This window comes from Ranitomeya imitator, chromosome 2 (assembly GCF_032444005.1).
Source record: "Ranitomeya imitator isolate aRanImi1 chromosome 2, aRanImi1.pri, whole genome shotgun sequence".
NCBI classification, from domain to species: domain Eukaryota; kingdom Metazoa; phylum Chordata; class Amphibia; order Anura; family Dendrobatidae; genus Ranitomeya; species Ranitomeya imitator.
Genome location: NC_091283.1, coordinates 101645408 through 101671245, shown reverse-complemented (window position 1 = coordinate 101671245; position 25838 = coordinate 101645408). Strand labels below are relative to the sequence as shown.

General features: G+C 44.0%; 1 protein-coding gene across 1 annotated transcript in view; it reads left to right on the top strand.

The window, feature by feature from the left end:
- The window catches only part of IL1RAPL2 (interleukin 1 receptor accessory protein like 2), a 1239912-nt gene that overhangs the window by 986632 nt on the left and 227442 nt on the right, over positions 1–25838 (top strand). The gene's annotated exons all lie outside the window — the stretch shown is intronic.

The following is a 25838-nucleotide window of genomic DNA, read 5'->3' as shown; positions in this document are numbered from 1 at the left end:
GATCCGTGGCTGTATTCATTACATATAATACAGCAACCGGAAAAACGTGAGGTGATATCAGCTTCACTAGGGTCGGACGCAGCAACAGACACAGAGTTCAGCGGTACTCCTGGAGGGGGTAAGCCGATAAAAGGACTCGGGTTGCCCGTCGAACCAGGACCCGGAGGGGACAGATTGGGCCGGCAGCCAGTTCACATACAGCAGCAGGGCCACACAGATATTGCGTACAATAAGAGGCGAAGACCCCGGCAGGGTCAAAGTAACTCAGAGTTCCCATACAGACTCCGGTGACAGGACTGGTTGTAAATCCTTTTTTGTTAAAGTAAACTGGTTAAACGTTTCAGTGCCTCAGTCTTTCATTTGGACAATAGCCATCTATCCAGGATTGGGATCATCACCGCTGGGAGAACCTGCTGCTGATCAAGTAAGTGCCTGTTCCCTCACGATACCCTTTACACTGTGCATTGCCTGAGGCCACAGCACCGGGTCAAGCCACCCGTGACACCCCCCTCAAGAGACAGACCCCATTGGTCCGGTGCTGGGTACCCCGGTCTCTTGGGCGTCACAATTGGCGTCACGAACAGGATCTAGCCAGCCCGTATACCGGGTATTGTGTGCCGTGATTGGAGCCCAAAACTGTGAAAACTTGGATGAAAAATCTTGAAAATTGACTTTATTAAAGAAAAATCCATTCTCCATTGAAAACTATTGAAAGTGACTTTTCCCCATTGGTTATAATGGAGTAAAGATGGCCGCCATCCCCTGAGGTAATCACTTCATAACCGTTAGGCACGAGACTGTTAATTGAGCTACGCCATCACCTGAGCCCCAGTCTAACTGAAAAACTTCAGAATCCGCCATTACAGAGCGCGGTGGGTGGGAGCAGCAGGGGGCGTGTCATTGTGGGCGGCACCAAGCTGAGCGCTCTGACATCAGAGCAAGGGGAAAATCGATCCTGCTGCACAGCGGAACGAATCTACACTATCCCGACGGAAGCGGACGACCGGAAGGGTCCGGATTAACTAAGGGGGCACAGTATGTCGCAGCACGGAGACGCCGCAGCACCCGGCGACGCTAATGCAGCTGAAAGACAGAGTGTCGATAGAGAGTCCGGTAGCGCAGCGGTGCAAGGAGTGGCGCCCATCATGCCGGTGCTGGTGCCATATACCCCGGGTGGCCCATGGCTTCCAATGTATGAAGGTGAGCCTAATACCCTTGACGATTTCAGAGAAAAGATGCTGGCCCATTTTGACATGTTCCCTGTGGGTGAAGTTCAGCGTGTTAGTCTCCTGATGATGCAGTTAAGTGGCCATGCTAAGCGAGAAGTCACAGCATGGGCAGCTGATCTAAAAGGCACTGTTGAACGCATATTTGCTGGATTAAAAGCTACATTTGAAACCACTGCCAGCAGCAAAGCTAAAGTACGATTCTTTAATTGCAAACAAAAAGTTAATGAGGGCGTGAGAGACTTTGCCTTAAACCTGCAGGAAGCCCTTAAATCACTTACACTGGCTGAACCCATTTTTAACACCGGAGCGGATAAACTGCTAAGAGATCAATTTATTGAGGGACTCTACACCCCTTCTCACCGGGGGCATGTGAGCATGCTTGTTTTTAAGAACCCTGAATTGACATTTGCCCAATTAAAGGAGAGCGTTATACGTCTCCAGCTGGCAGAGGCACCTCGGGATCAGGATCCTGCGCAACTCATGGCAGAGGCTCCTCAACAACATGGAGTACCAGTGACATCAGCTATGTCCGGGGCCATTGCTAAGCCCCTGGGGCCCAGTACTAATGAGGCTCTTCAACAAAAGCTTGACTCTTTAACTGATGTTGTTGCTTCAATGGCTAAAACCATGCAGGAGATGAGAGGACCCAAGATGGAGTTGTCAAACCGTAGAGAAGGTGTTCCATGGATGAGACCCCGGAGATACCCGACATGGAGAGGACGACCCCGCGACCGCTACCAACCAGATGGACAGCCCATTTGCCGCCGTTGCCAGCAGCCAGGCCACTTTGCACGAGATTGTGATTTAAACGGGAATCCCCTGGGAATGCGGGCCGCTTCGCAGGAATGAACTTTCAAGGCCCAACACCCTGGCACGACAGGTACATCGGAGGACGACCCATTATCCCTATCGTGCTGGACGGAATGCCCCTCAACGCTTTGCTGGACACAGGTTCCCAGATTTCATCTATACCGTATATCCTTTATAAGAGGTACTGGGCTGATGCAGATATTGATAAAGGGCCCTCTGATGTTGAACTAGATATATGGGCCAGTAATGGTAAGTTGGTACCGAAACTAGGATTCAGGGAGATGACCATAAAGATTGGTAAAGTAGAATTGAAGAAACAGGGTATAATTGTTGTTGATGTTGACCGGCGGAACTGTGAACCAACTGTATTGATAGGAATGAATGTGTTAGAGAACTGCTTTTCCGAAGTCATTTCTGTCTTACAGCAAATTGCTGAAACTGCCCAATCCTGCCAGCAGAGAGTTCTCCGGAGGGAAATAAAAGTATTGATGTTAAGGCAACAGGTAGAAGTTGCAGGTGGAGAGATCGGCAGTGTGAGGGTAAGTGATCCAACATCTATTGTAATCCCACCAAAAACAGAAATGCTGGTATGGTGTAGAGCAGCCATTGGTACTAAGGGACGAGATTATCAAGCCTTAATAGAACCAGTGTACACCGACAGCAGGCCCACTATACTCACAGCACGAGGGACAGTCGAGGTACACCGGGGACGAGTGCCGGTACGACTTTTGAACTGTGGAGAGGAAGAGGTCACTTTGCCAAGGTATGCTACAATGGCAAAGCTATATACTGTTGACAACAATGCCATCACAACCATTGAGCCCTTAGAACCAACCTGTCAGGTGGAAGGCAATGGCTCAGATGGAGAAATGGAGGATTGGTGCCAACAGCTACACGTGGGCATAAATTCAACACCTACCCATCAAAAACAAGGGGTGTATAGGCTAGTGACGGAATATGAACAAGTCTTCAGTAAACACCCATTGGACTTCGGACGGATAGAAGGGGTAGAACACACAATCCCCACCAGTGACCATCCCCCAATAAAAGAAAGATATAGACCCATACCGCCCGCTCACTATCAATGTGCAAAAGATATGCTGAGGGAGATGAAACAGGCCGGGGTAATAAGAGACAGCTGTAGCCCCTGGGCGGCCCCTCTAGTGATTGTCAAAAAAAAGGACGGAACCATGAGAATGTGCGTAGACTACCGGAAGATTAATAACATCACCCATAAAGACGCCTACCCCTTGCCTAGGATAGAAGAGTCCTTAACTGCTTTGAAATCTGCTAATTATTTTTCCACCTTAGACTTAACAAGCGGGTATTGGCAAGTCCCTGTGGCTGAGCGAGATAAGGAAAAGACGGCATTCACCACACCAATGGGTCTATGTGAATTTAATCGCATGCCGTTCGGACTCTGCAACGCATCCGGTACCTTCCAGCGGCTGATGGAATGCTGCCTCGGACACAAGAACTTCGAGACCGTCCTCCTGTACCTAGATGATGTGATCGTCTACTCAAAGACTTACGAACAACACTTAATAGACCTGGCAGAAGTGTTCGAAGCCTTATCCAGGTATGGCATGAAAGTCAAGCCATCCAAATGTCACCTTCTCAAGCCAAAGGTACAGTACCTGGGACACATCGTGAGTTCGGAGGGAGTAGCACCAGATCCTGAGAAAATAAGCGCCATAAGGGATTGGCCAAGACCTACCAGCGCAAAAGAAGTGAGACAATTCCTGGGATTGGTGGGTTACTATCGCAGATTTATAAAAGGATTTACCAAGTTGGCAGCACCCTTGCAAGACACCTTGGTAGGGCAGACGAAGAAACCTTCAAACCGAAACCCTCCTTTTCAGTGGAACGACGAAAGGGAAGACTCCTTTGAACAACTAAAGAAGGCACTAACCGGAGAAGAGGTTCTGGCATACCCAGATTACCATCAACCTTTCATCCTCTACACCGATGCCAGTAATGTGGGACTAGGAGCGGTGCTGTCACAAAAGCAAGAAGGTCGGGAGAAAGTCATCGCCTTTGCAAGTAGAAAGCTCCGGCCTACTGAAAGAAATTCAGAAAATTACAGCTCCTTCAAATTGGAACTACTGGCAGTAGTTTGGGCTGTGACTGAACGTTTCAAACACTATCTGGCCGCTGCAGAATTTATTGTCTATACTGACAACAATCCGTTGACCCACCTGGACACAGCCAAATTAGGTGCGTTAGAACAGCGATGGATAGCCCGGTTATCTAATTACAACTTCAAGATCAAGTATCGAGCAGGTCGCAAGAATGGAAATGCCGATGCCCTATCCCGGATGCCACACTTGAGAGATGTAGAAGAAGAAATGGGGGAGCTTGAAGAAATTGAACTACCAGCCTTCCATCATCCCAAGGCAAAACATCATCAGTCAAGTACCTATCAGAAACAACAAGAGGTGAATTTAAATCCGTTAGCACACCATAGATGGGCTGACACCCAAGACAGCAATCCGGCTGTGAAGTTGGTGAAGGAACTGTTAACTGAGCAAAGTGCATATCCCGATGAGGATGCCCCAGAAGAGACGCATCAACTCTGGAAAGAGAGAGGCAAAATGTTCCTGTATCAAGGGAAGCTCTGTAGAAGGTACACCAATCCGAAAACACATGAATTGGTTTGGCAGATTATCGTGCCTAAACAAGATGTCAAGATGGTCCTCGAAGCTTACCATAATGGTGCTGGTCACTTCGGTTGGAAAAAGTTAGAAGTACTTCTAAGTGAAAGATTTTATTGGGTCGGGATGAGAAAATCAATCGAACAGTGGTGCAGAAATTGTGGCCCGTGCAACCTCAGAAGAAACGATCAAAAGAACCAAAGAGCACCACTGCAGCCCATAATCACCAAACAACCACTTGAACTTGTAGCCATGGACCACGTGAAGTTGACACCAAGCCGGTCTGGCTATGTCTATGCCTTGACCATCGTGGACCATTATTCACGCTTCTTGGTAGTAGTACCCGTAAAAGATATGACAGCAAAAACAGCAGCCAAAGCGTTCCAAACGTACTTTTGTAGACCCCATGGATATCCGGAACAGGTTCTCACCGACCAAGGTACAGCCTTTGAATCAGAGATCTTCAGAGAATTCTGTAATATGTATGGTTGCAAAAAGATCCGGACGACGGCCTATCATCCACAAACAAACGGCTTATGCGAGAAGATGAACCATATTGTAATAGAACTACTAAAGACTTTACCTGAGGCAGAAAGGAATCAATGACCAGAGAAATTGCCTGACTTGGTGGATCTGTATAATCATGTCCCGGTGAGTTCCACCAATTGCACCCCAGCTTACCTTATGCGTGCAAGACCCGGCCAATTACCAATCGATCTAGAAATGGGAATTCTGAAACCAGACGCAGAAGTCCAAGACTCCAATTGGGATATCATACGGCAAAAGCAGTATCGCCAAGTGCAAGAGAGTGTGGAAAGAAGCCTTCAGCAAACTAGAGAAAGACAAGAGCGAACTTTCAACCAGAATGCTCTAGCGACCCCATTAAGACCAGGTGACCAAGTGCTCAAGAGAAATCGTCGAACCAATAAACTGGACAATCAGTGGGAAGCCGTACCCTACACAGTTTTACCAACAAGAGTGGATAATCCTAAAATGTGTCTCATTAGCAAAAACGGAGGCTTAACATCTGTACTAGTGTCAAGAGACAATCTTAAATTATGTCCGGAAGCATTGAAAGAGCCAGACGTTGTCCAGCCAGATCCAGAAGTTATTCAACCCATACAGGTTCAACCAGTAAAGGAAAAAGAAGAGGAAGTGTATCACACCTGTATAGGAGACTTTCCCAAAACCCTACTAACATACCATGGTGCAGTAGTGGTTCCCATGGTGGCCTTTTACCCAACACCAAACCCAATACCAGAAGTCCCAAGACAGGAAGAGGCTGACCCCGTACTACAGGAGGTTCCAGGCCAGGAAGAACAGATTCCTGGTCAGAGTAATCCCATTCACGGTGGACTTGCCAACTCCATAGTCGTGGAATTATCTTTAGCAGAGCGGGCAGATACTACATCCGCAGTAGACAGTAGTACACCACATGAAGAGACACCGCTATTACGTAGATCACAGCGTAGTACCCAGGGTCAATTACCGGCCAGGTATGCAGATTACCAACTATAAAGCTCATAATGTGAATTGTATATATGTTATGCCGTATATAGTTAAACAGAAAATGTAGTATAGTCATTGCTATCAGTCTGCAACGTTTAAGCCCAGTGCCTACAGAGAATTGTCTGTATGAACTTATTGCATATTCTTGAACTTTTTATCAGCCCGGAGGCACTAAATCAAAGCTCCGGAAAGACTGCTTTTTGAACTTTGCTTTTTGCTCTTTTTGAACTTTCTTTAGACTTTATATTGATAACTCCGTTGGAAAAATGGAACTAAATTCCTGGACACTAAGTACAGTGCCTTTCCTAATACCTTCAAGGATAGAACTGTATTAATGGACGCTATTTGAAGTGACTTTTTACAGAACTCTATTTTTGTTTCCTTGAGTGGTTTTTGTAACTTTTCATTTTTAAGACTCTGTACATATTAATTGTTATTTCAAAATGTTATTGTCCCACAGTCCCGGAGTACTGTTCTTAACTAAGGGGGAATGTGGCACCCCTAGGGGTATTTGCCACAAAAATAGTTACTGACAGAAAGTACAAATACTAAAATAGCAAGACTGCACTACCACCTCCGGCCAGAAGGGGGAGCTCCAGAGACTCCCCTTGATCCATTCTGGTCTGAGAGAAGAAATGGCAGTTGGGCTAAGGAGCTGAAAGTGAGAGGTCATACAGTTGAATCTCTAACAGCCCTGTGACTGTTACCAGGCCTAAATCACCGGCCTGAGGAGAAGAGGGATAGAGAAAAAGGACATTGTGAGAACCGGGTAGCATTAATCACTACCCAGAACAGACGCAAAGACGGATACCGGATCCGTGGCTGTATTCATTACATATAATACAGCAACCGGAAAAACGTGAGGTGATATCAGCTTCACTAGGGTCGGACGCAGCAACAGACACAGAGTTCAGCGGTACTCCTGGAGGGGGTAAGCCGATAAAAGGACTCGGGTTGCCCGTCGAACCAGGACCCGGAGGGGACAGATTGGGCCGGCAGCCAGTTCACATACAGCAGCAGGGCCACACAGATATTGCGTACAATAAGAGGCGAAGACCCCGGCAGGGTCAAAGTAACTCAGAGTTCCCATACAGACTCCGGTGACAGGACTGGTTGTAAATCCTTTTTTGTTAAAGTAAACTGGTTAAACGTTTCAGTGCCTCAGTCTTTCATTTGGACAATAGCCATCTATCCAGGATTGGGATCATCACCGCTGGGAGAACCTGCTGCTGATCAAGTAAGTGCCTGTTCCCTCACGATACCCTTTACACTGTGCATTGCCTGAGGCCACAGCACCGGGTCAAGCCACCCGTGACACCCCCCTCAAGAGACAGACCCCATTGGTCCAGTGCTGGGTACCCCGGTCTCTTGGGCGTCACATATGAGCGAACATTGAATGATCAACAGCGAACAAATAATGATGTCGAAGGATGGCACCGTAGCTTTCGAGAAACATGTGGTACTCTTTTCCAAAATATATACCGGTTCATTAACTGTCTGAAACATCAGCAAGAGCTCCATAGTTTTGAAATTATTCAGATAATAGCAGGAAATCCCATTGCTGCAAGAAACAAAAAGTATGCTGCAATTTCAGCAAGGGTTAAACGTATCGTGCAAGATTTCAATAATAGAAGCTTGATGGATTATCTGAGAGGCATTGCCTACAGCTTTGAATTTTAGTTCATGGTCACATATTGTATGTTTTGAGAGCAGTGTTCTTAGCTGTAAAATAATTCAAGCATTATAACCTGTAATTTGTATTTTCTCTTTTTCTCTAATCCTTCCCCTCTATACCTTTTTATGTTTCTTGTTTAAACAGTTTTTATACATACAGTTAAAGCATAACTCTACAAAAAATATGTTATGTTATAGTACCTGTGCCCATGATATTCATTTCCAAAGGAGACCTTCCAGCAGCTTCACTTCTGTGTGAAAAGTCTCATCCAAGTTAAAGCTCCATGTGCTGCAGGATTTCAGTGGTTGCTAAGGAGGTTTTTTCTCCTTAGTAGCAGTACTTGTGGATGGATTCTAGAGGGTGTGGCTGCACAGGAGCATGCAACTAACAATATATTCCCTATGATGTATAAAGGGCTGCTGGTTTACAGCCCTCTGCAAAGCCCCCCTATGTGTTCCATCCTGTAATGGCTTTACACAGGCAGGGGGAGCCCTCCTCTTGTCCAGGAAAGAGCACATGAGCGGAGGGTGAAAGGGAGCTTTGCATAGGGCTGTGAACAAGCAGCCCTGAATGTATCATAGGGAGCCAGGATCCGTTCTGCTACCAAGGGGGCACGACCTCCTTAGTAACCAAAGAAATCCTACTATTTTCCTGTCTGTTTGTAAAATGACTCATCTAGAAAACAAAGTTTTAACCCCTTCAAGTCGCGGCCCTTTTTCATTTTTGCGTGTTCGTTTTTCGCTTCCCTCGTTCCCAGAGCCATAACTTTTTTATTTTTCCGTCAATATGGTCATGTGAGGGCTTATTTTTTGCGGGACAAGTTGTACTTTTGAACGACACCATTGGTTTTACCATGTCTTTAACTAGAAAACGGGAAAAAAATTCCAAGTGCGGTGAAATTGCAAAAAAAGTGCAATCCCACACTTGTTTTTTGTTTGGCTTTTTTGCTAGGTTCACTAAATGTTAAAACTGACCTGCCATTATAATTCTCTAGGTCATTACGAGTTCATAGACACCTAACATGACTAGGTTATTTTTTATCTAAGTGGTGAAAAAAAATTCCAAACTTTGCTTAAAAAAAAAAAAAAAAAGGGCCATTTTCCGATACCCATAGCGTCTCCATTTTTCGTGATCTGGGGTCGGGTGAGGGCTTATTTTTTGCGTGCCGAGCTGATGTTTTTAATGATACCATTTTTGCGCAGATACGTTCTTTTGATCGCCCGTTATTGCATTTTAATGCAATGTCGCGGCGACCAAAAAAACGTAATTCTGGCGTTTCGGATTTTTTTCTCGCTACGCCGTTTAGCGATCAGGTTAATGCTTTTTTTTAATTGATAGATCGGGCGATTCTGAACACGGCGATACCAAATATGTGTAGGTTTGGTTTTTTTTTATTGTTTTATTTAGGATGGGGCGAAAGGGGGGTGATTTAAACTTTTATATTTTTTATATTTTTTTCATATTTTTAAAAACATTTTTTTTTTACTTGTGCCATGCTTCAATAGCCTCCATGGGAGGCTAGAAGCTGGCATAGCCTGATCGGCTCTGCTACATAGCAGCGATCATCAGATCGCTGCTATGTAGCAGAAATGCAGGTGTGCTGTGAGCGCCGACCACAGGAGGGCGCTCACAGCAGACCTGCATCAGTAACCATAGAGGTCTCAAGGACCTCTATGGTTACCTTCCTGATGCATCGCCGACCCCCGATCATGTGACGGGGGTCGGCGATGACGTCATATCCGGCCGCCCGGCCGGATGCGGTAGTTAAATGCCGCTGTCTGTGTTTGACAGCGGCATTTAACAGGTTAATAGCGGCGGGTGAATAGCGATTTCACCCGCCGCTATGGCGCGCACATGTCAGCTGTACAAAACAGCTGACATGTCGCGACTTTGATGTGGGCTCACCGCCGGAGCCCACATCAAAGGGGGATTCACGGCATGCGCAGTAGATGTACGGCGCATGTCGTGAAGGGGTTAAAATAAAAAAACTAATTTGATCAGAATTATATATCTTAGACTCATATGGTGTATTATTAGTGATAAGCAAACCTGCCAATGTTCAGTTCAGGCAGGTCTTTCCCAGATGCGAAAGATCCAGGAGCAAATTGCTAGAGGCAAAACATCCAGGGATGAACTGCTGGGGGCAAAACATCTGGGGGTGAAACATCCGTGCGCGAACTGCTGGGGGTGAAACATCTGGGGGCGAACTGCTGGAGGCAAAACATCCGGGGGGCGAACTGCTGGGGGGAAACATCCGGGGGCGAACTGCTTGGGGACGAAGCATCTGGAGTTGAAACATCCAGGGGCGAACTACTGGGGGCGAAACATCTGGGGGCGAAACATCCGGGGGCGAACTGCTGGGGGCGAAACATCTGGGGGCGAACTGCTGGGGGCGAAACATCCGGGGGCGAAACATCTGGGGGCGAACTGCTGGGGGCGAAACATCCGGGGGCGAACTGCTGGGGGCGAAATGTGTGGGGGCGAACTGCTGGGGGCGAAACATCTGGGGGCGAACTGCTGGAGGCAAAACATCCGGGGGGCGAACTGCTGAGGGGAAACATCCGGGGGCGAACTGCTTGGGGACGAAGCATCTGGAGTTGAAACATCCAGGGGCGAACTACTGGGGGCGAAACATCCGGGGGCGAAACATCCGGGGGCGAACTGCTGGGGGCGAAACATCCGGGGGCGAACTGCTGGGGGCGAAACATCCGGGGGCGAACTGCTGGGGGCGAAATGTGCGGGGGCGAAATGTGCGGGGGCGAAACATCCTGGGGGCGAAATGCTGGGGGCGAAATGTTCGGGGGCGAAGTGTACCTGGGGGCGAACTGCTGGGGGCGAACTGCTGGGGGCGAAATGCTGGGGGCGAACTGCTGGGGGCGAAACTTCCTAAAACCGGTTGGCACAGTAATAGTGTTCTAACATTTGGGCTATGGTTGGCACAAGGAAGCAGACCCAGGGGGTGATGACACTCAGCAAGCTCTAGCTGCTGTGTCACTACAAGTCCCAGCATGCCAGGACTGAGCTCCTAAGTGTTGTAGTCCTGCAGCTCCTCAGGTCTCCTGCCTGATCGTCCTACTATACAGTGCAGAGCAGAGGGCAGGTGGTCTGAGACTAGTGATCCAGGGAGCAGAAGAGGAAAGACTGAGACTGAGCCCTGACACCCACCCTAAGCTCACTGACCCACCCCATGCCCCCTGACACCCATCTCCTGCTCCCTGAAGCCCACCTCAATCTCACCGACACCCCAAGCCTGCTGTCTTTCAGGACAAGCTGTGAGGATCGTCACCAGGGGCGTACATACAAATCATAGGGCGACATAGCATAAGGTCTAATTGCCCCCCCCCCCAAAAAAAAAAAAAAAATAATTGTGGGGGTCACAGAAGGGCATAGCTCACAACTTTCCTGCCTTTACATAATAAATATACCGCCATATATATTTATTACATAATACTGCCATATAGGTAATACATAATGCCGCCAGATATATCTATTACATAATACTGTAATATGGACGGAACGTAATGTTGCCATATATATATTTTTTGCATACTGCTGCCATATAGATCAAACATGATGCCACCATATAATGTATATTTTTTACATAATGCTGCCATATAGACCACACTTGATGCCGCTAATTATTATGTGTGACCTGTATGATGGCATTATGTGTGATCTATATGACAGTATTATATGTAATATGTATGGTTGTATTATGTTTGATCAGTATGGTGCAATAATATAAGAACTATATGACGGGATTATATGAGAACTGTATTGTGGGATTATGTGTGATCTATCTATGTGGCAGTATTATGTGAGAATTATATGGTGGTTTTATGTGTGATCTACATGGCGGTATTATGTGTGATCTGTATGTCAGTATTATATTCAGAAAGCGGACCCATTCTAGGGTGGTTCTGGCTGAGCACCTGCACGCGGGTCTGGGGTAATAGAGGGGACAGCATGACCTCCAGTTAGGTGTAGTCAGGGGAAGGCTGGTGAGGCAGCTGAAGAGAGGGGTCTCATTTTTATTGTTACTATATGGCTACATTTCCTTCCCAGCGTCACCCCGACTGTGCCTGTCGCCTTGCTTTCACACATCGCCAGGACAGGATCTGAGGAGGGGAATGGGGTCTGCATGCAAATTCTGGATCAGAACAGGCCATCAATCTTCAGAAATGTTTCCTGGATTTCTGTGAAGCAGACGGTCCATCCAGGTGTGTATAAGACAGCGCTCTATGTACAATCCCTGGCTGCTCCGCGCACCAAACAGGGGGCCCCTATAGACCAGCACACTGCTCTCCTGAAATACTCTGTGCTGCTGTCACCCTGCTCCCTCCACCACATATCTCCCAGAATCCTTGCTGCCTGCCATGGTGACTGTCTACTTGTCAGTATAAGGCTGCTTTCACACTAGCGTCGGTACGGGCCTTTCACAGTGCGTCGTACTGACGCATGCTGTGAAAGAAATGCCCGACGTGGGCAGCGGAAGCAGTCTTGCGACGCTTCCGTTGCCCCATTGTAAGGTCTGGGCATGAGGGGGCGGAGTTTCGGCCGTGCATGCGCGGTCGAAAATGGTGGACTCGACGCACAAACGTTACATGCGTCGGTAATGTTAGTCTATGGGGAAAAACGCATCCTGCAGACAACTTTGCAGGATGCGTTTTTTCTCCTGAATGACGCATTGCACCGTACAGCCAAAATCGCTAGTGTGAAAGTAGCCTAAGGTTTGCCGTCCACGCTCAGTATTTGGTCAGTATTTTACCTCAGTATTTGTAAGCCAAATCCAGGAGTGGGTGATAAATGCAGAAGTGGTCCATATGTTTCTATTATACTTTTCCTCTATTTGTTCCACTCCTGGTTTTGGCTTACAAATACTGAGGTAAAATACTGACCAAATACTGATAGTGTGACGGCAGCCATACTCTGCAGTCACCAACAAAATGGCTGCTCACTGGGTCCCTGAATCTCATCCTCTCTAATCCCTTAGCAAACACCCAGAAGGGGAGGAGACATCACACAGGTCAGCAGACTCCGCCCATAATTACTGCAGTGCAGTAATGTGAGCTATTTGTACACTAGGTTTTTCTGAAATTTCAGCAGCTGCTCCCCCTAGTGTTGAAAAGTGGAAATTCCAAAACTTTTCAAATTATTTTTCATATTTTACTAAATTATAAACAAATGATAACATTTTTTAAGAAAATGTAATCATTAATTCTTTACATTTTTACAATTTCTGAAAAAAAAATTTTTTTTATGGCACCTTCCCTTTAAATTGAAAAGCTAAGCACTTTTGCAAATTAAAAATCTCACTTTGTGTCTCCAGCAACTCTTCTGACTTATGTTTCTCCAAACAAACTCTGTGTAGTCTGACTCAGTAGTCATGTGTTACCCTCCTCCATCTGTTCCCCAATTCTTACTAGCGTACTGTAAATTGGTTAAGTTGGCATAAAGTAGGTGACAGATGAATGGGAGTTACACATGACTGCAGGAACAAACTACGCAAAGTTTGTTGATCATGGAGACACATAGGTCCGCACTGGTGCGGTTGGAAAAAGTTTAGGAAAATGTTGCCTGATGACAGTGACTGACAAGCCTCTCCCTGTGTGCATGTATAGGCAGAGGTTTGTCTGTCACTGTCAGTTGGCAGGGAGAAGTTGTATTTTTGTACAACCTCTTTAATTAAACCTGAAAGTCAACACTTCAATTACATCTCAGCTGTTTCATGTTAAATAAAAAAAATAGTGGCATGCAGAGCTCAAATCACAAAGATTCAGTCACTGTCGAAATATTTCTGGACCTGACTGTACATAAAGACATCTCAATGAGAGTTACATATGTACCTGTGTCCCGGGACGGTAGCTATGGGTGAGTACAATGGTTATTGCACCCAGACATACTACAGAAAAACAGGGTCCATTTCTAGCATGTTTGTGGTGTTGTTGTTACCATGAACACTTCCCAGCTTTTCTGATCCTCCACACTTTATTCCCAGTGACCCCACGAATGGGAAACCACTACAGTCCATAAAAACAAACTCATCTTTACTAGCAGTTGTAATAGCACACTGCAAACAGCAGCAGAGGCTGACATTGTTCTTTAAGTTACAAAACAGTGACATGTCTCCAGAAAACCTCTTCAGTGGCGCAGTTGGTGAAATCTGCAGAATAGAGTTAGGGATTTCCAATTTTCCTAGCTAAAAGAACACTTTAGCGGAGTCTTCTATTGACCACTGCCTTCAGCCTACTTTTCAAGAGCCCCGTAAATGAAGCGCCCATGGCTACCACTTTTGCTGTCTATGCCCCAGCCTTGCTTACTCGTCTCTTCTCGGACCCGCAGCTTTCAACACCTGGCTGACACTTTTCCATTCCCGAAGACCCTTAGGGTCTCTAGCAAAGTTGCTGACCATACGTTCCCTTTACCAACTCACATGCTAAGAGTATTCTGCTGCCATAAATGGAGTTATTCTTGGTTGCTCCCCTTTCTTGCTTTCGCTGCTGTTTTCTTCACACCCACACACACACTCCGGTAAAGCTTACCTTGTCCAGAGGGTGTTCTTACTTATTTATTAATATTTGAAACTCCACTTACTTCCAATTCTTGTAGCTAGCCCACAATCTCAAATTCTTCTCCCCACTATGGGTCAGCCCTACAGTTAACCCTGTTTTCCCCTGCTAAAAAGAACAGCAGGCACAGAAGGATAACTGTTAACCCCTTAATGACAGCCAATACATCTTTTCATTGACCTGAGATATAAGAGAATAGCATCCCCATACAGGTGACAATCCAGCAGCTGTCAGCTGTACACTATAGCTGACAAATTGCTGTATCAGCCACGATCAGTGTTGGCATTGTCCATATCTGTTTAACCCCTTAGATGCTGCTGTCAATAATGACTACATCATATATATGGTTAACAGAGTGTGGGGGCTTCCTATGTAACCACATCGGCACCCAGAGACCATGATTGTGTGGTCCTGATGCTTGCCATGGCAGTTTACAGCCAAATACCGGCCTTAGAGTTGGCTGGCTTCAGTGGCCTGCTCAGAAGACAGTGACATTGAAGTGGTAAAAATGCATTTTTTCATTACTGTTATGCCTCTTTGCATTCATTCCTTAACATCACCTGGAGGGTAAATATACTACCTGACAGCAGTTTTCAATATGTCTGGGGGTGCTGTTTTTAAAATGGTATCACTTTTGGAGGTTTTCCAATATCTAAGACCCCAAAAGTCACTTCAAACTCAGATAAGTCCTTCAAAAAAAGTGTTGTAAATTTCCTTGAAAAATGAAAAATTACTGCTACATTTTTAAACCTCCTAAAAAGCTATCAAAATAAAATAACATTTTACAAACGGTGCTGATGTAAAGCCGACATGTGGGATATGTTATTTATGAATGTTTTTGTGTGGTATGACTATATGGATTAAAGGGATAATTATTCAAAGTTTGAAAATTAAATTTTTTTTTTACATTTTTGTCAAATTTCTGAGATTTTTTATAAATAGCACAAAACATATAGACATAAGTTTACCATTAACATAAAGTACAACATGTCACGAAAAAACATTCTCAAAATCATTGAGATCTGTTGAATCATTCCAAATGTTCTGTCTTCATACACGTTGATACGGTGTGTGATCCGACATACGGCATAAACCACTTCTGTCTCCCAAATAAGCAGACGGTTCTCTGTAGTCTAACTTGTTTATTGGTAAACATGAGCGCAGTAAAACGGATAAACTTAACCAGGATAGCAAGTAAGTGAGATAGTTCAGCACAGCACATGAACACGTGTGTCCCAGGAAGTACACGGAAAGTAATGGAGTCTCTCTTTCCCAGCATACCTTGGTACAATCCCATAATGCAACACTCTAATTATTACTGAAACACAGGTTATAAATTTAACCACCACTGGGTGGTGCTATAACACAGCAAACCAAACACTATAGTACTAAAACTTTAATGCATGAAACGAGCTACACTGTCCTTATTAGGCTGGCCTCACACTAGCGAGTTTTACGGACGTATGAGCGCATAAAATACGTCCGTAAAACACGCATTACACACGGCCCAATTATTCTCTATGCCCCAGCTCCTATCTGCCGTATTTTACTGATCCGTATTATGCGGCTTTCTACGGCCGTAGAAAATCGCAGCATGCTGCGTTTGTCACCGTATTGCGCAAAAAAATCGCCAATGAAAGTCTATGGAAGCCAGAAAAATACGGATGACACACGGACCAGCAGTGTGACTTGCGAGAAATACGCAGCGGTGTTAGAGAGAAAAGCTGGCAATTCAGTGCGGTGTACAGTAAAATCACACTGACAGCTTACAATAGAATAGGTAGAAGAAATGTGTACACATAGAATAGGTATATATATATATATATATATATATGTATATATATATATGTCAGTGAGACACATATATCTAATATATAAAGCTGAATGTGTGTGTGTATGTGTGTATGTATGTGTGTATGTATGTCCGGGATTGGCATCTGCACCGTCGCAGCTACAGCCACAAAATTTTGCACAGTCACACGTCTGGACCCCGAGAGCGTCATAGGCTATGTTGTGAGGCGAAATTTTAACCCTGTGCGTTCCAATTCACCAAACAATTTTGCCCCTATCTACATAATGGGGAAAAGTGAAAGGAAAAGTGTTGGAGGCGTCGCAGCTACAGCCACAAAATTTTGCACAGTCACACGTCTGGACCGCGACAGCGTCATAGGCTATGTTGTGAGGTGAAATTTTAACCCCACGCTTTCCAATTCACCAAACAATTTTGCCCCTATCTACATAATGGGGAAAAGTGAAAGGAAAAGTGTTGGAGGCAAATTGACAGCTGCCAGATGTGAACAAGAGAGATGGCGCCAAAGAGTATATACCGTACAGTTGCTAAGGTGGGGCCCCGACATGGGATACTCACCACACACGGGGATATGAACACAAACACAAAATGGGCCACACACTACCACGTGCTTGAACACATATACCACCCACAGCACACATTTCACCACACATACACCAACCTCGCCACATAAAAGTCGAAACACAAAAGTCACCACTCAAAACTCGCCACGCGCAAAACTCGCCGCATGCAAAAACTAGGCTCACGCAAAACTCGCCACACAAGTGCAAAACTCACCTCATGGAAAACTCGCCACACGCAAAACTTGCACACGCGGAAAAATTGCCACATGCACAAAAGTTGCAACACATGCAAAAGTTGCCTCACACAAAACTTGCACATACTCAAAAGGCACCACACATAAAACTCGCCATGCGCAAAACTCGCCATGTGCAAAACTTGCTGCACACAACTTGCTACACTAACCTGTCACATGCAACTCGACACACAAAAAGTTGCTACACGCATGTTGCCACACAAAACTCATCTCACAAAAGTCGCTACATGCATGTCGCCACACGCAACTCAACACACACAACTTGACAAACAAAACTCGCCCTAAAACACACAAAAATCTGGTATTATCCTTCAAAAATAAAAATCTGATTAATAAGCAGACAAATTGCAAGAGCAACAAATGTACCATATAGGAAATACGGCAGCTATCAGTCACATGACCTGTCTATTATGTGTATGTGTGAGCTAATATATACTGCCAGGGGGAGGGCTTCCTGTTGGCTGGGGATTTATCAGGCTGCCAATTTAGCTTACAAATACTGAGGTAAAAATACTGAGCAAATAACGTGTGAACGAGGTCTAATACAGGAGGAGATGACACACAGGTATATACTATATACAGGAGGAGATGACACACAGATATATACTATATACAGGAGAGATGACACACAGGTATATACTATATAGAGGAGGAGATGACATACAGGAACATACTATATACAGGAGGAGATGACATACAGGTATAAACTATATACAAGAGGAGATGACACACAGGTATATACTATATACAGGAGCAGATGACCTACAAGTATGTACTATATACAGGAGGAGATGACATACAGGTATATGCTATATATAGAAGATGACATACAGGTATATACTATATACAGGAGGAGATGACACAGATATATACTATATACAGGAGGAGATGACATACAGGTATATACTATATATAGAAGGAGATGACATACAGGTATATACTATATATAGAAGATGACATACAGGTATATACTATATACAGGGGAGATGACACACAGCAGGTATATCCTATATACAGGGGAGATGACATACAGGTATATACTATATACAGGAGATGACATACAGGTGTATACTATATATAAGGGAGATGCAAACATGTATATACTGAGGTGAAAATGAGAGGTGTGAGTGCAAAATGAGAGGAGCGAGGGAAAATGGAGTGATCGGAAAATGACAGATGTGAGGTCGAAATGACAACTGTTAGGGGGGAATGAGAGGAGTGAGGGAGAAAATGAGAGGTGTGAGGGAGAAAATGAGAGATGTGAGGGGGAAAATGAAAGATGTGATTGGGAAAATGAGAGGTGTGATGGGAAAATAAGAGAAGTGAGGTGCTATAGCTAACCACAGATATTTACTATGCCCAGGCAACGCCGGGCTCTTCAGCTAGTGTATATATATTAATATTTCATACAGCGCTAGATAGCTTAAAAGCCGGTAATTCAATTGCCGGCTTTTGCTATCTCCTTCCTAAACCTGATATGAGACATGGTTTACATACAGTAAACCATGTCATATTTTTTTCTTTTTTTTTGCATATTCCACACTACTAATGTTAGTCATGTGTATGTGCAAAATTTGGCCTTTCTAGCTATTAAATTAAAGGGTTAAATGGCGGAAAAAAATTGGCATGGGCTCCCGCGCAATTTTCTCCACCAGACTAGTAAAGCCAGTGACTGAGGGCAGATATTAATAGCCTGGAGAGGGTCCACGGTTATTGCCCCCCCCCCTGGCTAAAAACATCTGCCCCCAGCCACCCCAGAAAAGGCACATGTGGAAGATGCGCCTATTCTGGCACTTGGCCACTCTCTTCCCATTCCCGTGTAGTGGTGGGATATGGGGTAATGAAGGGCTAATGTCACCTTGCTATTGTAAGGTGACATTAAGCCAGATTAACCCCTTACCGGCATCGGACGTACTATACCGTCCGATGCCGGCTCCCCTGCTTTGATGCAGGGCTCCGCGGTGAGCCCGCACCAAAGCCGGGACATGTCAGCTGTTTTGAACAGCTGACATGTGCCCGTAATAGGCGCGGGCAGAATCGCGATCTGCCCGCACCTATTAACTAGTTAAATGCCGCTGTCAAACGCAGACAGCGGCATTTAACTACCGCTTCCGGCCGGGCGGTAGGAAATGACGTCATCGCCGACCCCCGTCACATGATCGGGGGTCGGCGATGCTTGTGAATGGTAACCATAGAGGTCCTTGAGACCTCTATGGTTACTGATTGCCCGTCGCTGTGAGCGCCACCCTGTGGTCGGCGCTCACAGCACACGTGCAATTCTGCTACATAGCAGCGATCAGCAGATCGCTGCTATGTAGCAGAGCCGATCGGCTTGTGCCTGCTTCTAGCCTCTCATGGAGGCTATTGAAGCATGGCAAAAGTTAAAAAAAAAAAGTTTAAAACAATGTGAAAAAAATAAAAAAACATAAAAGTTTAAATCACCCCCCTTTCGCCCCAATCAAAATAAATCAATAAAAAAAAAATCAAATCTAAGCATATTTGGTATCGCCGCACTCAGAATCGCCCAATCTATCAATTAAAAAAAAGTATTAACCTGATCGCTAAACAGCGTAGCGGGAAAAAAACTCGAAACACCAGAATTACATTTTTTTGGTCGCCGCGACATTGCATTAAAATGCAATAACGGGCGATCAAAAAAACGTATCTGCACCGAAATGCTATAATTAAAAACGTCATCTCGGCACGCAAAAAATAAGCCCTCAACCGACCCCAGATGATGAAAAATGGAGACGCTACGAGTATCGGAAAATGGCGCAATTTTTTTTTTTTTTTTTTAGCAAAGTTTGGAATTTTTTTTCACCACTTAGATAAAAAATAACCTAGTCATGTTTGGTGTCTATGAACTCGTAATGACCTGGAGAATCATAATGGCAGGTCAGTTTTAGCATTTAGTGAACCTAGCAAAAAAGCCAAACAAAAAACCAATGTGGGATTGCACTTTTTTTGCAATTTCACCGCACTTGGAATTTTTTTCCCGTTTTCTAGTACACGACATGCTAAAACCAATGATGTCGTTCAAAAGTACAACTCGTCCCGCAAAAAATAAGCCCTCACATGGCCAAATTGACGGAAAAATAAAAAAGTTATCTCTCTGGGAAGGAGGGGAGCGAAAAACGAACACGGAAAAACGAAAAATCCCCCGGTCATGAAGGGGTTAATAATGGAGAGGCGTCAATTATGACACCTATCCATTATTAATCCAATAGCCTGAAATGGTTAAAAAAAAACACAAAGACATTATTAAAAAGTCTTTTAATGAAATAAAAACACAGGTTGTTGGAATATTTTATTATTTTGGTAATCCACCTAAAGACCCTCGCTCTGTGACAAAGAAAAAATAATAAACCAACAATATATATACCTTCCGAGGATCTGTCACGTCCCACGATGTAAATCCATCTGAAGGGTTTAATTTTTTTTACAGCCAGGAGCTCTGCTATAATGCAGCTGTGTTCCTGACTGTAAAACTCCAGCGAATGAATGGAAACTAGGTCAATGACCTGTAGTTACCTTCATTCGCGGTGAGGCGCCTTCAGCTGGTTGTCCTCATATGAACTCGAGCCTGGGAACTTTTCTGATTTTTTTCCCACGCTCGAAGGACGTCCAGCAGAGGGCAGCCAGGGGGGGCAATAACCATGGACCCTCTCCAGGCTATTAATATCTGCCCTCAGTCACTGGCTTTACTACTCTGGCAGAGAAAATTGCGCGGGAGCCCACGCCAATTTTTTCCGCCATTTAACCCTTTAATTTAATAGCTAGAAAGGCCAAATTTTGCACATACCCACTACTAACATTAGTAGTGTGGAATATGCAAAAAAAAGGGAATATGACATGGTTTACTGTATGTAATCCATGTCACATATCATGTCGGGTTTTGGAAGGAGATAGCAAAAGCCGGCAATTGAATTACCGGCTTTTAAGCTATCTCGCGCTGGATGAAATATTAATATATATATATGTGTCTCACTAACATATATATATATATATATATATATATATATATATAGACAGTACATATGTTTTTATTATTTTTTGAGCACATGGATCCCTTGTATATCCGTATGTCGGTTTTGCAAGCCTGCGAGAAAATCTCGCAGTACGGATGCCATACGGATTACATGCGGAGGATGCCATGCGCAAAATACGCTGACACACCCTGCCTATGGAGGAGATACGGACCACTATTTTGGGGACTTTTCAGTGTATTACGGCCGTAAATTACGGACCGTATTTTTATGCGCTGAGTGTGACACCGGCCTTAGAATGGACAGAACACCAAAGTTATTACCACACAAAAGGGCATTGGTCAGATATCAAAAATATGGATACGATGGTTGCTTTCCTTTCCAGCTTTCACTGCTGTCGCCGCTGTTTTCTTCACGCCCACACACACTCCGGTAAAGTTTACCTTGTCAAGAGGGTGTTCTTACTTATTTATTTTTTTTATATTTGAAACTCCACTTACTTCCAGTTCTTGTAGCTTGCCCACAATCTCAAATTCTCCTCCCCACTATGGACCGGCCATACAGTTAACCCTGTGTTCCCCTACTGAAAAGAACAGCAGACACTGAAGGATAACTGTTAAATAGAATAGAGTAAAATGTGAAAAAATACATTTTTCACACATTTGAACAGGAATTGTCAGAGGAGTGGAACACCATCTTCACAACTCTCACACAGAAATCACTTATTTGCATTGATTGCCTCAAATAGTTGTGCAACAACATATTAAGTTATGGGTGCCATCATTTTCTTACAGGCCATTTTTATTAGTTTGTTTTTTACTTAGCCGTTTCTGTCCAACCACAATTGAAAAGCGATGTCTAATTGTCATTAGTTGATATTTAGTAAATTGAAATTGAAAATTACTATAGTCAGGTACAGTACCAATATTTTTGTCCACGTCTGTATGTACTGGTATTTTGCTGTATGTAAGAAATTGTGCATATTTTGTCTCTCGCCAGATATATGACTTTGCGAAGTGGAAAGCATTGTGCCATGCTATATTTTCATACACGTAGAGTAAAAGCTTGGCAGTGCGATTGAACAATTATCATGGAATCACCTCGTTAAGTGCTCAATCTTAAGGAAAGATAACTTCTCCCTCTAACATAAAGAAGCAAAGTTCCCATCAGCAGAATTCCTTGCTCGCTTTTTCCCAGGTGCTAATTATTCCGTCTGCTCATTTTGCAAATGTAATTACCCCATTGGGTTGCTTACATTTCTGAACACATTGCTTTCCCTAAACATTTCATAAATGGAGAAACAGACATGTAAAATGGGATGGGGCTGACGCTGCTACTTTGTATTCCATTGCTCTGATATGGATGAATGGTGCCCCAGAACTGGATCCAGACCTGACAGTTTTAGCTCATAATGTTCAGGACAATTAGAAGGCAGATGTTGCCAGACTGTCTAAATGACATAGAATATTATGCCAAGAAACAGAAGATGTCTTCTTACTGATGCATTTATCTTCAACTGTATGCATCGTGGAAGCAGAAAATGTGACAAGTTTGCAGTGCCTGAGCTGACCTACTTGTGTCAGGTCCAGTCCAATAGATTATGTGTAACTGTATTTTCTATAAAATTATGGTCATCCAGGGTTTTTATCTTCAATACCTATAATCAAAAATGATCAAAAATGATCAGTAATCAACCTTACATCTTTTTCCTCTGCTTTCATCTCCTGTTCAATTCTGGTGTATATTGAAGCAGCAATGTAGAAGCCAAAATAAAATCTCTAAGATCACACAATGCGAAAAAAAATCTGCAGATTTCTCATTGCATGTTCACTTGTGAAAAATCTGCTGCATTTTAACGTGCCATGATAGTGCATGATATTTAACCCCTTTCCAACATCTGCCGTACATGTGTGGCGCAAGTTAGAGGCAGCATCAGAGGCTGAGCCCGACCAATACTCTGCAGATAATATAATAATATAATAATCTTTATTTTTATATAGCGCTAACATATTCTGCAGTGCTTTACAGTTTGCACACATTATCATCACTGTCCTTGATGGGGCTCACAATCTAAATTCCCTATCAGTATGTCTTTGAAATGTCGGAGGAAACCAGAGAACCTGGTGGAAACCCCTGCAAACACGGGGAGAACATACAAACTCCCTACAGATGTTGTCGTTGGTGGGGGTTGAACCCAGGACTCCAGCGCTGCAAGGCTAACCACTAAGCCACAGTGCTGTGGATCTGACCCTGCCAACCACAGCTGGAGCCAAGTTTTGTTTGCGACTGGTAGCTTGTTAGATGCCACTGTCATCATGGGTGAGCGTCATTCTATGTGCCCATCCGCCACCCTACAATGGGACCACAGCGCACTTATGGGTTGTAGTGACAGCCGAGGGTCTCTTGAAGACCCCTGTGTCTTCCATTATTGAGCTCGGTTAAAACCCAACCTGTGGCTGGGCTTCAAAGGAGACTGTGATTTTTCCTGAAGTATGAACTATGTAATACAAGTCATTGGATGATCACGGGTTCAAGTCCCCTAAGGGGACTAACAAAAACAGTACAAAAAAAGTTTAAAAGATGTGAAATTCAAATCACCCCATTTCCCCCCTAATAAAAAAATGCAATCTATCAAAATATAAAATTAATTCACCTAATTAGTAAATGTCCTAAACAGTAAAAGCTTGAAATTGCCAAAATTTAATTTTTTGGTCATCACAACAATACAAAAAAATGCAGTAAGAAGTAATCAAAATGTCAAATCTATGCCAAAATGGTATCAGTAAAAACATTAAGCCTTCACACAGCTCCGTAGACTGAAAAATGAAAAGATAATTTACAAATCTTGAAAAATGACAAGAAACGCAATCCATTTTTATTTATTTTTTTTACAAATCCTATTTTTTTTAATACTAAATAATTTAAAAAAATAGACAAGTATGGTATCGCCATAATCGTACTGCTGAGAATTTAAATGCCACCTCATTTTTGCTACAAAATGTAATACTATTCCCAGAAAGACAATGTTACAGTAGAATTCCGTTTTGTTTTGCATTCTCACCGCACTTAGAATTATTTTTCCTGATCCCCAGTTTGCTATGTGGTAAGATGAATGGTGTCTTTCAGAAAGACAAATCATCCCACAAAAAAAAACAAGATGTCATGCATCTTTGTTTACAGAAGAATCAACAGCTTACGGGAGTAAAAAACAAAAACAGAAATTGGGTACGCTAATAAGGGATTAAAGAAATATGCATATGCCACAAAAAAATGTTTTGAGATCCACAGCATGTAAATTCATGCTACAGATAAAGGTTCAAATGTAAATATTTCCATTTTTTTTGCAATGATGTCTTAAGTACCGTATATACTCGAGTATAAGCCGACCCGGGTATAAGCCGACCCCCCTAATTTTGCCACAAAAAACTGGGAAAACTTAATGACTCGAGTAGAAGCCTAGGGTGGGAGATGCAGCAGTTACCAGTAAATTTCAAAAATAAAAATAGATACTAATAAAAATAAAATTAAGATGCTCCATATATTATGCCCCATAAAATGCTCCATAGATTATGCCTCATAATTATGCCCCATGGATTATTAGAAATAAGACCGTAGGGACTACTATAATCGTGGTGCTCAAGTAGGTGCCCAAGCCGTATAATATTAAAGATAAACTTGTGCCAAGTTTATCTTTAATATTATACGGCTCCATGGATTATGCCCCATAAGATGCTCCATAGATTATTCCCCATAAAATGCTTCATAGATTATGCCCCATAAAATGCTCCATAGATTATGCCCCATAAAATGCTCCATGGATTATGCCCCATAAGATGCTCCATAGATTATGCCCCATAAAATGCTCCATAGATTATGCCCCATAAAATGCTTTATAGATTATGCCCCATAAGATGCTCCATAGATTATGCCCCATAAGATGCTCCATAGATTATGCCCCATAAAATGCTCCATAGATTATGCCCCATAAAATGCTCTATAGATTATACTCCATAAATGATCCATAGATTATGCCCCATAAAATGATCCATAGATTATGCCCCATAAAATGCTCCATAGATTATGCCCCATAAAATGCTCCATGGATTATGCCCCATAAGATGCTCCATAGATTATGCCCCATAAAATGCTTTATAGATTATGCCCCATAAGATGCTCCATAGATTATGCCCCATAAGATGCTCCATAGATTATGCCCCATAAAATGTTCTATAGATTTTGCCCCATATGCTGCAATTAAAATAAAAAAAATCACATACTCCCCTCTCGTCACTCAGGCCCCTGGCACTTGCGATATTCACGTCTCCCCATTCCAACACTGTGCGCCACTATGTCTTCTGGCTCTGACTGGTTAGGCAGAGGGCGCACACTAAACACGTCATCACGCCCTCTGACCTGAACAGTCACAGACAGAGAACGAGGATGACGGACCAGCGCGCAGCGGTGGAACGGGGTCAGGTGAATATCAGAATGCTCACCTCCCCCGATATACTCACCTGCTCCCGGTGCGGTCCTTGGCAGTGTCTCACTGTCAGATGGTCTCCGGGAGCCGGAGGCATTTTCCTGTGTTCAGCGGTCACGTACCACTCATTAAAGTAATGAATATGCATCAATATTCATTACTTTAATGAGCGGTACCACGTGATAGCTGAACACAAGAACAAACTGCTGTACACCATCGGAGATGCAGGGACCGCACCAGGAGCAGGTGAGTATGTGACAGTCACCACTCCCCCTTCCCCGCAGACCCCCCCGCCGACA